Raw genomic sequence first — 13316 nt, 5'->3', positions numbered from 1 at the left:
AAAATATACGTCGACCAGTGAAAGTTACTTACGTTTTTTAGAGAACGGTTTTCAATGGTGTTCTAATTTTGTTATGGTTTATAACTTATAAAAAGACAAAATATATTATTAAACGGCTCTTTACAATTTACATTACACAAACTAAAACTTAAAAAATAATCAATACATACCTTTAAGTTATTTTAGAAAATGTTCAAAAAATCCGCAATTGTTTTGAGTACATAAATGCATCTTTTTAAAACTGAATTTCTAGCTATTGCCACAGAACTACCTGTCGACATAATTAAACTTCTCCTGTTCCGCCTCTTCGAGTGCCTCTCTTAATTCATAAGTTCTTTTGTAAACCTTGTTATTAACAATACCGCATAAAAAAATCTAAAATGGATAGGTCAGGTGACCGAGGAGACCCATGCAATTGTTCCAACTCTTTCTATCCTTGAGTCTACATAATTATGATAATGAAATAATTTTTAACATTTCTTACATTTTGAGAGGGGATTTAGTGTATCATAATGAAAGTCATGTTGGAACCACGCTATTAATGCGCGAGTATCTAAATTTAACTTTTCTACCATGTCTTGAAAACCGTTCTCTAAAAAACGTAAGTAACGTTCACCGGTCAACGTATCCTCGAAACTGTATGGCCAAGAAAAGTTGAACCAATAATCCTACACGCTTTTATTCATTTGAAAAAGTCGTATTTACAATTTTTGTTTATTTTAATTTACAAAGATTGGATGTGACAATTTCACATTTCTCAAAGCAACGACGATTGAACTTGTTTCCATGGCTAACTAAGTGAAATTAGTCAAGAAAGATAAGAATTGGCTATAACTCAGTAATTTTGTGAAAGAAACATATTATAGCTTATATCGCTGAAAAACTTAAAAAATGGCGCTTTTTATGAAGTCATGGCCAACTATGGTTTCCATTTAAAAAAACATATGTTTGTGGCATATGTCAAAAAAGACAGGCTTTAGAAAAAATCGGAGAACACAATCTCATTAGGAATGTGATTATCTACAACTTTTATCTGAACATTTTTTGTCTAAAATAGAAGCCATGAACTTTTTCGAAAATCTAAAAGGCGCACATTTATGACCCCACAAAACTGCAATTCTTTCCCCATTTTACTGACTCTCTATCTCCAGTAGTTTCCGAGATACCCATAGAGAACATCCTAGGAAACTCACCCTGTATAATACATGATTTTTATACAGTTGTGGAAATTCTAGCTTTTTCCTCCAGCTTCACATGTCGCCACTAAATTACAAAATGGCGGTAAAACGCCAAAATTTTAAAAGTGACTTCCATCCATAATTTAATCATTCTTCTTCTTCTTATCACGCCCTCTTCTGCCGAAGGTTGGCGATCCAAATAGTAATTGTGGTTCCGGAAACTGTAGCCCGGAATATTTCAGTAGACGAGCTTTCAAACCATCTACTTAAATCTTTTAGCCATGACTTCTGACGCCTTCCTACTGATCTTTTTCTTTGCACTTTGCTCTCTATTATGAGGTACAGTATTTTGTATCTATCACCTCTCATCACATGACCCAGGTATTGCATTTTTCTTTCCTTGATGGTGTTCAGTATCTCTTTTTGTTTCTGCATGCGCTGGAGTACTTCATCGTTGGTGATCCTTTGTATCCATGAGATTCGCAGCATCCGTCTGTACACATACATTTCGAAGACCTCTACTCTCTTTCCGATCTGCGAATCCAGTGTCCAGCTCTCACATCTATAGAGTAGCACAGAGAAGACGTAGCATCTGGTCACTCAAGTTCTGAGTTTCGCACTGAGGTTTCGTCTTGTAAAAAATGATTTCATACTCACGAAGATTTTTCTCGCTTGCTCAATTCTTGAAAATATTTCTCTTTTCGGGTCGCATTGACTGACTATTGATGTTAGCTCCTAAATACTTGATTGAAATCGCTTCTTCGATTGTTTGTCCCTTGACACGCAGGTGTGCATTTATTGGAGTCTTAGAAAAGACCAATAGTTTGGTCTTGGAGACATTGAGATGCAGACCAAACATCTCACTATAGAGGACTACGGAATCTATGATGATTTGCAGTTCTTGTATATCGTTTGCTATTATAACCGTATCATCGGCATATCTGATATTGTTTATTGGGATTCCATTGAACTTGATTCCACCCTGCATTCGATCCAGTGCTTCTCTAAATATATTCGCGGAGTACAGATTAAACAGGAGCGGAGACAAGACGCAACCCTGTCGAACACCCCGTCTGTTTTGTATATCTTCATAATTTAATCATAACCATGCAAAGAATAAATATCAGTCATAAAAAATGCCCCCCCAAAAAAAACCGCGGGATTTAATGTCTCCGTACTACTCACCGGAATATATAAAGTGTTATATTTCGCTCTGTGCGTGACCGAACAATTTAAGGCAATTTAGCTACAAACAAGGAACTGAAGTGAAGGCACAACAATCTATAACAATATTTTAATGCTTTCTAACAGTGTGTTATTTAAAGAATGAGCTAAGCACTGTAATATTATTAAATAGGTAGATCAGCTGTCATGAGTTTCTAACAAATCACGCAAAAGGGCGAATAATAGGAGAAAAAATAGTTATGATTGAATTATTAGTTTCAGTAAAATATAGTGCAAAAAATTAACGTTGAAGATCAGTTCCTTATTTCTTTCACTTTTATGAAAGGCATTTAAGATAATATTAATGGATTACTTTACTGAGAAATATGCTAAAAGGAAATATATCTTTCTTCGGTAAATTTTTTTATATTTTTATTTACTATAATATGATTATTGAAGGAATAAATAAATAAATATACAGGGTGAGTTTCCTACGATGTTCTCTGGTATCTCGGAACGAAATATGGGTATCTCGAAAAGTATGGGTATCTCGGAAACTACTGGAGATAGAGAGTCGGTTAAATGGGGAAAGAATTGCAGTTTTGTGGCGTCATAAATATGCACGTTTCAGATTTTTGAAAAAGTGCATGGCGTACTAGATATTTCGAAAAAAACAAATTTTGGCTATTTTAAAAATTGTCCCTAATTCCATTATAATCTATTTTAGACAAAAAGTTTTCAGATAAAAGTTGTAGATAATCACATCCTTAATGAGATTGTGTCCTTCGTTTTTCTCTAAAGCCTGTCATTTTTGACATATGACACAAACATATGTTTTTTTAAATGGAAACCATAGTTGGCCATGACATAAAAAGCGCCATTTTTTAAGCTTTTCAGGGATATAAGATATAATATGTTTTCTTCGAAAAATTACTGAGTTATGGCCAATTCTTATCATTTTTAAACAATTTCACTTAGTTAGCCATGGAAACAAGTTCAATCGCCGTTGCTCTCAGAAATGTGAAGCTGTCACATCCAAACTTTATAAATTAAAATAAACAAAAATTGTAAATATGAATTTTCCAAATGAAGAAAAGCGTGTAGATACTCGCGCATCAATAGAGTGGTTCCAACATAACTTTCATTATGACCCCCCCCCCATAATGAAAGAAATGTTAAACATTATTTATATCATAATTATGTACTCAGGGATAGAAAGAGGTGGACCAATTATTGCATGGGCGTCCTCGATCACCTGACCTATCCATTTTAGATTTTTTTATGCGGTATGGTTAACAAGAAGGTTTACAAAAAACCTTATGAATTAAGAGAGGCACTCGAAGTGGCGGTACGAGAGAAGTTTAGTTAAGTCGACCGGTCCTTCTGTGAGAATAGGTAGTAATTCAGTTTTAAAAAGATGCAACTCAAAATAATGGCGGATTTTTTGAACATTTTCTAAAATAACTTAAAGTGTATGTAGTGATATTATTTTTTTAAGTTTTAGTTTGTGTAATGTAAATTGTAAAGAACCGTTTAATAAAATATTCTGACTTTTTATAAGTTATAAATCATAACAGAATAAGAATACCATGCAATCTAAGTGAAATTAGCCAAGGAAGATAAGAATTTGGCAATAACTGATTTAACTTTTCTAATATGTTTTGAAAACCGTCCTCTAAAAAACGCAATATTCACGGGTCAACGTATCCTCGAAAATGTATAGTCAAGAAAAGTTGAACCAATAATCCTACACGTCTTTCTTCAGTTGATATTTATATTTACAATTTTTGTTTAGTTAGAGCAACGACGATTGAACTTGTTTCCATGGCTAACTAAGTGAAATTTTTTAAAAATTATAAGAATTGGCTATAACTCACTAATTTTTTGAAGAAAACATATTATAGCTTATATCGCAGAAAAGCTTTAAAAATGGCGCTTTTTATGAAGTCATGGCCAACTATGGCTTCCATTTAAAAAAACATATGTTTGTGTCATATGTCAAAAATGACAGGCATTAGAGAAAAACGGAGGACACAATCTCATTACGGATGTAATTATCTACAACCTTTATCTGAAAACTTTTTGTCTAAAATAGCTTATAATGGAATTAGGGACAATTTTTAAAATAGCCGAAATTTGTTTTTTTCGAAATATCTAGAAAGCCATAAACTTTTTCAAAAATCTAAAAGGCGCATGTTTATGACCCCACAAAACTGCAATTCTTTCCCTATTTAACCGACTCTCTATCTCCAGTAGTTTCCGAGATACCCATAGAGAACATCGTAGGAAACTCACCCTGTATAATGCTTAATTGTACAAAAAGCCGAAATAGCTTCATCGACAAAGCATTTAAAAGACAAACAAAAGCACAAAAAATATACAGATAATAAAAAATATCATACAATACCTATCATACAATTTAAAAAAAATTACGTCATTAAAATTACAAATAGAACAACACAGACAATAGGAAAATTGTAAATGGATATAATCATTTAAGAGTTATACAATATTAAATTAATACTAGATTTTTAACCAGTGTGTGAGATAATCAAAATTTTAAAATTCAAAATTGTTCAAGATTAAACATCAACAAAAAAGTCGTTTACCGCATATAGGGCTCTCTCCAGTAAGTATGATTTCAGAGCTTTGCGAAATGCGGGAAAGAATGACAGCGACTTGATATCCAAAGGCAAATTATTGTACATTTCTTTGGCATTGTATTGAGCTTTTAACTAGTTCTGAGCTCGGGGTTGGCAGATAAAGATCGTGCTCCGCATTCCTAAGTGGATAGATATGAGGTGGCCTTTCGGGAATAGCAGATATGTGCTTGTGGATTAAACAAACGGTTTAAAAAATGAATAAAGAAGGAAGAGTCAAAATTTTGAAATGTTTAAAGAAATTCAGTTGGCCCTTAGGAAGATTGTAATTTATTTTTATATTGATTAAAACGATTTTAAAATCGTGTAGTTTAAAATTTCAGAGAAAAAACTTGAAATAAATTTATGTGTCTGGAAACGTCCTTTTTTCTAACCTTTCTATAATAAGTGTTAATTTTTGACAAATTCTGTGCCTCTAGAGAATGACCTCGCTAAAATTATCATCGATTGCCATTCCGCAACCGTCTTTGACGAAGTTATTTTTCGATCATGGGGTATAAATTCATTGTTGAAGTTACTAGTAGTTTAAAACTGGAAAAGATGCATGTTTTTCAAAAACAGTATCAAAACAGGTATTTAAAAAGTAAAAAATATGTTTTTATTGGAACTCCATGATAAAATAATGCCTCCATTCCCCAAACACCACTTTTATTGTACATTGCTGATATTTTTCAGTTTAAATAGTTACATCTTCTAAATTATGTTATCAACTTGAAACTCGAAAAACTTATAAATCTATATAAAATCTGTATTAAAAACAGGCTTACTTGGTGTATTATTTTAAAAATGGAAATTACAATATTTTCAAAAGTAATTTCATCACATTAATATTTACAGGTTACTTAGTTCTTTGTTTCTAACATAATAAAGCTCAAGATAGATTTACTTTATATTCAAGTATATTATTTTATTTATTATTTATAAATTCTTAGCTAATTTAATATTACTTCAAACTTTCTAGTACGGAACTCTCGATAACTTCCTGAGATATAAATTATTTATTGAAAAAAACATACAGCTAAGTAACACGCAGGTTTTTAACTATTTCGTTATTTTGTTGAAAGCTGTTTAATACAATATTTAAGAAAAGTTAGAACAAGGTTTTACGTAATAAACCTTTTATGAATATAGACTGATGCCGAGTTCTTTTTCTAGGTAATTCTAACATAAATAATTTAAAATTACTTCCTTACATCTTTAGTTTCACTAGGTCTTGAAAATAACATACAGGATGGTCCATTAACGCGAGGAAGTCCAATATCGTCGTCATTGTCAAAGATATGAAAATAAATTTTTCGTATACTCGCTATTTAAACCTGTGAATTTGTATATATCGATTGTTTACGATATTCTCCGATGGTGGCAGCACCCGCGGAGAATGCACCAAGCCTATACTTAATAAGGATTATAATACAATGAACTCTCTTACCGTATAAAGACTAAATATCCAAATTATCCCTGTGAATCCTCTGTCCGTCTAAACTTTAGTATGCTCTGAAAATAAAAATAATCAAATTTAGTTTTAATTGAAATTTACGCCCTATAAAGTTTTAAATATAAAATGAAAATTGGCACGTTGTCAGCGCAGTTAAAAAGAGGAAGAATGAAAACTAATTGTTTACGAAAGGCGGTTAATTAATTTAAAATGTCAATTTCAAAACGGTTCTCTTCGTGTCAGCGTACACTTTTTTGTCAGCATTCGCCTTTTTTTAAAAACTTCCTTTAGATTATGAAAATTAACTTCCTGCTGATATCGATTCTCTATCGCTTGCAGGCTTACTTGTTGAGAGGCTTAAACAACAAAATTATTTTCAGCGCGTTACAATGTTGCCGCATCATTTGAAAAGTGGTAGCATCTTACATATTTTCAATAGAACACCCGATATATTATTTTATTTTTGGAAACTACTTTCATATTCATATCCCTAATATTTTTTGAGATAAAAAATAAAACATATGTAAAATTAATGATGATTAAATTATCTATACTCTATACTAATATCCTTGTATATATATTTTATATAAAATCCTTAAGTGACTGACATACTGATTAATCACGATCCTGCTCAAACCACTCAACGTAAGAAGCTCAATTTTGGCATACAGGTTGATTCCAGGGTGTAGAGGTTCGATAAGAAGGGATTTTTCGAAATTCCAGTTCCAAGAGGGCGAAACCACCCCTCAAATATTACAATATTTTTTATTTAGAAAACGGTCAAGTTTCCGAAAAAACGCTTAAACACGTATATTTTATTTTGTTTTTTACATATTTTAAGATTTTTTAAAAATGTATACAGGGTGTTTTGAAAAATCTGGTCATTGATTAATCACGATCCTACTTAAAGCGCTTGACGTAAAAAGCTGATTTTTGGAAAACACATTGACTTTAGGATGTAGAAGCTCGATAAGAAGGGATTTTTCGAAACTCGAATTCTATTCTATATCTAAATTTTTTTAAGAAATCATACAGGGTGTTCCAAAAAGTTGGGTAATTTCCGAGGGGTAAACCGCAGAGGGAAAAGTGTACACCGTAATTCCTTTTACTCAAATAATTCCTCAGAATTCCTCGTAATTTCTTCGGAATTCCTTGGAATTCCTGGTCTTCAAGGTCAAGGTCAATCATCATTCAAGGTCTTCCTTGGAATTCCTTGGTACGAACTCGGTAACTCTTTCAGTCTGAACCAGCGTTGTCACCTCGGTTTCGCAGTTCCGCTATGAATTTTCTGGTGATTTTTATAAATGTCTAATGTCTCTATAAGTACTAGATCTAACAGTAAAAAGTACTCTTACGAGATTTACGTTTTTTTAGTTAAGTTTTAGGACTAATAGGGGATCATGAGGTGAAAATACTGGAAATGTGTCGTAACTTACTTATTAAAATTAATTTTTCTCGAGATTTTTTGAAAATGATAGGTACCTAGTTATACTCGTATCTATAGGAAAGGAAATTAATAAAACTTCAGTTGCACGTCATAATACGATCACCAGTAAATTCCATAAGATTACGCATGGTATCATTGATGAAGTGCACCCAAAGTTGTATTAATTTCCCTATAGTATATACCTAGGTATTATTCCGAGGAAATGAAAAAATCAACTTTACACTTTCTGAGTACTGAATAAAAAAATCTTATGAGGGTTTCTTTAAAATCGGCGAAATCAGGGAACGTTATAAGTAGATCTCCCGGGGGTGGTTCGGCCGTACTATTGGAATATATTTTAGATATATAATCGAGGGTACAATATTAAATTAAAAGAATATCTAACCTGTAGATATTTGATATTGGGAAATTTTGGAAGCGATTCGAAAACGAAAAACGGATAGTAAAAAATCGCCTGCAAAACGTTTTTCTTTAAATTTAGTACTACCTATTATAGTATTCATGGTTTACTAATGTTCGTTAATTTTTTATAAAGTTGCTTGTAATTCCTCTTAAGTCCTGTGGAATTCCTCTAAATTTCTAAGAAATTTCTTGGAATTCATTGGAATTCTTACGGAAATAATTGGAGTTCCTAGTAATTCCTCGTAATTCCTTGGAATTCCTGTAGAATTCCTGCATAGTATACACCATAATTCCTCTGCGGTTTACCCCTCGGTAATTTCTTAACCACGATTCTGCTTAAACTGCTTGACGTAAAAAGCTTATTTTTGGCGGATTTTTCGAAAGTCAAATTCCAACGAGATGAAAGTACCCCTCAAATATTACCAAGTTATATGATAATATCGCCATATTGTTTTTTCTCAAGCTGACATAAAAAATTAAATTCTGTCCAGTTTGTATGTTAATGGAAATTCTTGCTTTGCTTTATCATCACCATTAAAAATGATTAATTCGACGCGAACGAAGTCGCTGGTACACGCTAGTTTTATATAAATATATTCTGTGGAAAGAATGAGAAGAGCATTTTGGATAAAATAAAAACTCTTTCCTGTAATCTTAGATGTAATCCTAACATTTCATTTTTGAATTATCCCATTATTTATATTTTTTTATGAGACATTTTTAAGTAAAGTATTGATTTCAGAGATTATTTTAGTGACAAAAACAATAATTTTTTTAATAATTTTAATAACGTGTATGTCCACCTCTCGCAGCAATAACAACTCGAAGTCTTTGTCGTATCGAATGAATCAGGGAAGTTATTCTTTCTTGATCTATAGCGTCTCATAGCTTGATGAATATCAAGATATACGTAGATCAAAAAACCCTTTACCAGAACTAAGACTAGTATCCGTTAATGCTAGCTAGAGCTCTTATAAAGTTAGTGGACGACGACGAACAGCTCTTCAGGTTCATCGCACAAATGTTCGATTGGATTGAGGTCGGGTACTACAAGGAGGGGAAACCAATTTATATATAATAATAATTTATTTCAATTTGTTCCAAATTGTAATTTTATAATAGATGGAAATATCTTATTATCGAAGACACACGATTAACATGTAAAATATATTATTGAAACATAAATCCCCAGATGTGAAGAATGTGTTCTAAATATGAAAAACTAAAAAAATGAGAGCCAATTTTCAAATGATTGCTATGGGTAACGGCAAAAAGATGACTTACTATCGAAACTGTTGAAAAGAAAATTATGTGCAAATACTATTAAATATGGAAAAACAACATAATAAAAGTATATATAACTAGTTACAATTTTACCTAAACCCAAGCCTAATAATAAATATATGTGTAATGATAACACTGATAAGAAACGACAGTATGATAGGCCAGCTCTAATGGTTTTTATATCGTCCTTTATCGGGATTGTCGGAATGAGATTTGCTTCTGAATTGGCAAAAAGTTAATTGGATTCGTATTCACATCTTGTAGATTTATTACTTATATTTTCTACAAGATATATTATAGGTATTATTTTGGATAGGTTTTTATTAGATTTTTGAGTTGCGTATCGACCAGTTTCACTGCGACTTTTTAGATCTATTGTGGTTCTCTTCCAATTTCTAGGTTACATTCTTCAGTCATTTTAATAAAAAAATAAATAGGCCTATATACAGGGTGAGTTTTAAATAAGTGCAAATATTTTCAGGGCTGGTAGATCTCGATAAAAGGAACATATTTTTTCTCTTTACAATTTTTCAAATAAGTCCAAAGTAACCGAGATATTTTGCTTTGAATACGCTGGATCTTTTCTGGATTTTCTTTCTTGTAAATTTAAATTAGTATCTATGTTGCCATATTATAAAGATATTATGTTTTTTAACTAAGAATTAAAAAAAATCCAAAATATTTCGCAAAAAATTCCAAATTTTCAATTGGTTTTCGCGAAAAACATCACAAACATTATAGACGTATTTCTGGGGTCGAAATACTTACACTATCCGTAAAAATATTTGCACTTATTTAAGGCTCACCCTGTATATAATTAGAACATTTGTTTCTACATAAAACTGTTTCATTCAAAGCAAAATTAAAATACTCGAAAAAGTATAAATGTATGGTTTTACTCTACATGAAACGAAAAGAGTAGAGTTTGCAAAGGAATATGCGATAGTTATTTTCACAGTTATCTAGATAAAATGTTGTGAAACAACTTTGTCGACAAATTCCTCGCGGGGGCATAAACTGCGCGGAAACCTGGCATCATTATCGCGGTATTATAGAACACCGTTTCAGCTCAGGTCGTAACTCGTAACCTGCCAGTGCTCACACCTCGCATGTTCAGAATAGATCCTCCTGTGTTACGAGAACGCAGGAGTGGAGATATCTAATAAAAGGCAGATGAAAGAGGCAGCAGCGCAACAGCAAGTTTACTATCGGGAATTTGAACTTTATCATTACTTGATTGTCTTTTGTCCTGCGACGTATTTTTTAGAAAAGCCAAACATTTTTTATAAGTTTTTATTCTTGTATAGATTATTATTAATTTTGATTAACGTCATTGCTGTTTGTTTTTTTTTTTCCCTAGGCATCTATCATCAGGATCATTAGCCATATACAAGTCGTTATTGTTAACAATACAATTACAGGGATCTATCTCAATAGCCTCAAGGGGATCGCTCTTACAAGGACAATTCAAAATTTAAAAATCTACATTGATATAAACATTTAAAATTGAGTGACAAAAAGATAAAAAAATCAAAATACAAAAAAAGTAGAGAAACATAAACAAAAAACAAAAAAAAATTGGTAATTATTTATATCACACAGTATCACAGTTGGATTAGAGTATCACAGGCGAGTATCATAATTGATGGTATATATTAATATCTTTCAAAAAGTTCAATATATTTTTAATTTTTTCTTCTTCAGTTAAATTTTCACGAATTTCACCACGTATATCGAATCTCCTTCTTTCTACCGTATATTGAGGACATTCACATATAATGTGAGTTACTGTCAACTCAACATCACAGACTATGCACATTGGAGGTATTTCTCTTTTAAGCGGATATACATAAGAAGACGATGCACTCTGGATTCATCCTCTCGTCCTAGTGCAAGACGTAAGGATGGTGTTGACGGATCTTGTTTTATTGCGCGAAACGTCGAAGGTTTACCTGCTCTTTCTGTTCTTTTATGCAGAAGAACTTTAAAATTATATTTACTAATATAAGGGAAATCGATGGTATCTCTTCTTGCAGCTTACCGAGCAGCTTCATCTGTCATTGTGTTGCCAAGTATATTAGTGTGGCTTGGAACCCATACAAACCTGAGTTTGTTTCCCTTTTCGCTGCATTTTCGAATAAGCGTTTGAATTTTTGTTTCAGAGGATCATGGACAAATATGTCACTAATTTTAGACACGATCTCTAAAGAGTCGGAAACAATTAAAACTCTTGTCTGATTATATTCCTCGATGACATAGGATACCTAAAGCTTTCCAGATCGCAAAATGTTCTGTGAAGAAAGCTGATGCTTCATGTCTCAAAGTCCATTGGAAAGCTGACCCGTTGGTAATAAGTGCACATCCAGCACCAGTTTGTGTTTTGGAGCCATCAGTATAAATAACAATTTTTTCGTTGTACTGGTCTAGTATTTTCTGGAACTTTCATTGGTATATTCAGGCGATGTGTCTTGACGTTTTAGTTTGTTTAGGTCTAACGTTACTTCAGTTTCAGATATTAGCCATGGAGGATTTTCATAAGTAAGTATATATATATATTACTTACTTATATTATATATAAGTATATATATAATATAAGTAAGTATATATATATATATATATATATATATATATATATATATATATATATATATATATATATATATATATATATATATATATATATATATATATATATATATATATATATATATATATATCTAGCCATATTATGTATTTGGCATAGTAAGCTATTTATTGATATTTTAGATAAAGAAACACAAATTTTAAAGTTTGTACTTCTTTAACATATTAAAACAGCAAAAACTATGACGCTATTCAAAATTAATAATAATCTATACAAGAATGAAAACATGTCTGTCTTATCTGAAAATACGTCGCAGGACAAGCACAATCGAGTAATACTAAAGTTCAAATTCCTGATAGTAAACCCGCCGTTGCGTTGTTTTCTCTTTCGTCTGTCTTTTATTATCTCCACTTCTGCGTTCTCGTAACTCAGGAGGATCAATTCCGAAATTGCGAGGTGTGAGCACTAGCAGGTTACGACCTTAACTGAAACGGTGTTATAAAGCTAAAACCGCGATAATAATGATGCCAGTTTTCCGCGCAGTTTATGCGCCCGCCAGGAATTTGTCGACAAAGTTGTCTCAAAACATTTTATCTAGATGACGGAGAAAATAACTCCCGCACATCCCTGTACAAAGTACAAACTCTGTTTTTGTTAGCTGGATGCGCTATATAATTGCTATATAAATTGAATATAAATTGTATGCGAATTTAAAAAGAAAATATAAATGGCATTAACCGTTTTAGAGCAAGCATATTTTTATGAAGAATGCATTTTTCTCAAAAAGTTGATAAAAAAAAATTTCCTTTTGTAAAGAAAATCCGGAAACACACTGTGTATATATTATTTAGTAAATTTTAATTTCCACAAATCCAGTTTGGAAAAGTTTTCAAGAAAAATACAAAAATATGAAAATACTAAATAGAAACACTAAAAATTAATTAACAGAAAAAATATTACAAGCAACCCAAAATAATCGTAAATAATTTCCTAACGATAAAATTACAGTTATTGGTGCATTTAGTCTGTCATTGCGAATGTTAAATGCAAGGCCTCTTAATGGAAGTCCTAAACGCTTTACATATTTATTAGCAGCATGTCCAACTCGTGCTGGCACCAAATACATCTACCGACATAATGTCGAGCTTAGGTTTATCCATTA

The 13316-nt window shown here is 31.8% G+C and overlaps 1 protein-coding gene across 4 annotated transcripts in view; it reads right to left on the bottom strand.

Annotated features, from left to right (window-relative positions):
- Positions 1 to 13316, bottom strand: part of LOC115883091 — a 373864-nt gene that overhangs the window by 275001 nt on the left and 85547 nt on the right. For all 4 annotated transcript variants that reach the window (XM_030901370.1, XM_030901372.1, XM_030901373.1 and 1 more), the window contains exon 2: positions 6432 to 6496. The gene's annotated coding sequence lies outside the window, so the exon portion shown is untranslated. The remainder of the gene's footprint in view (positions 1 to 6431; positions 6497 to 13316) is intronic.

Source organism: Sitophilus oryzae, unplaced genomic scaffold (assembly GCF_002938485.1).
Source record: "Sitophilus oryzae breed Bouriz unplaced genomic scaffold, Soryzae_2.0 scaffold_1806_pilon_pilon, whole genome shotgun sequence".
Taxonomy (NCBI): Eukaryota; Metazoa; Arthropoda; class Insecta; order Coleoptera; family Curculionidae; genus Sitophilus; species Sitophilus oryzae.
This window is presented reverse-complemented; position numbering and strand designations above follow the sequence as displayed.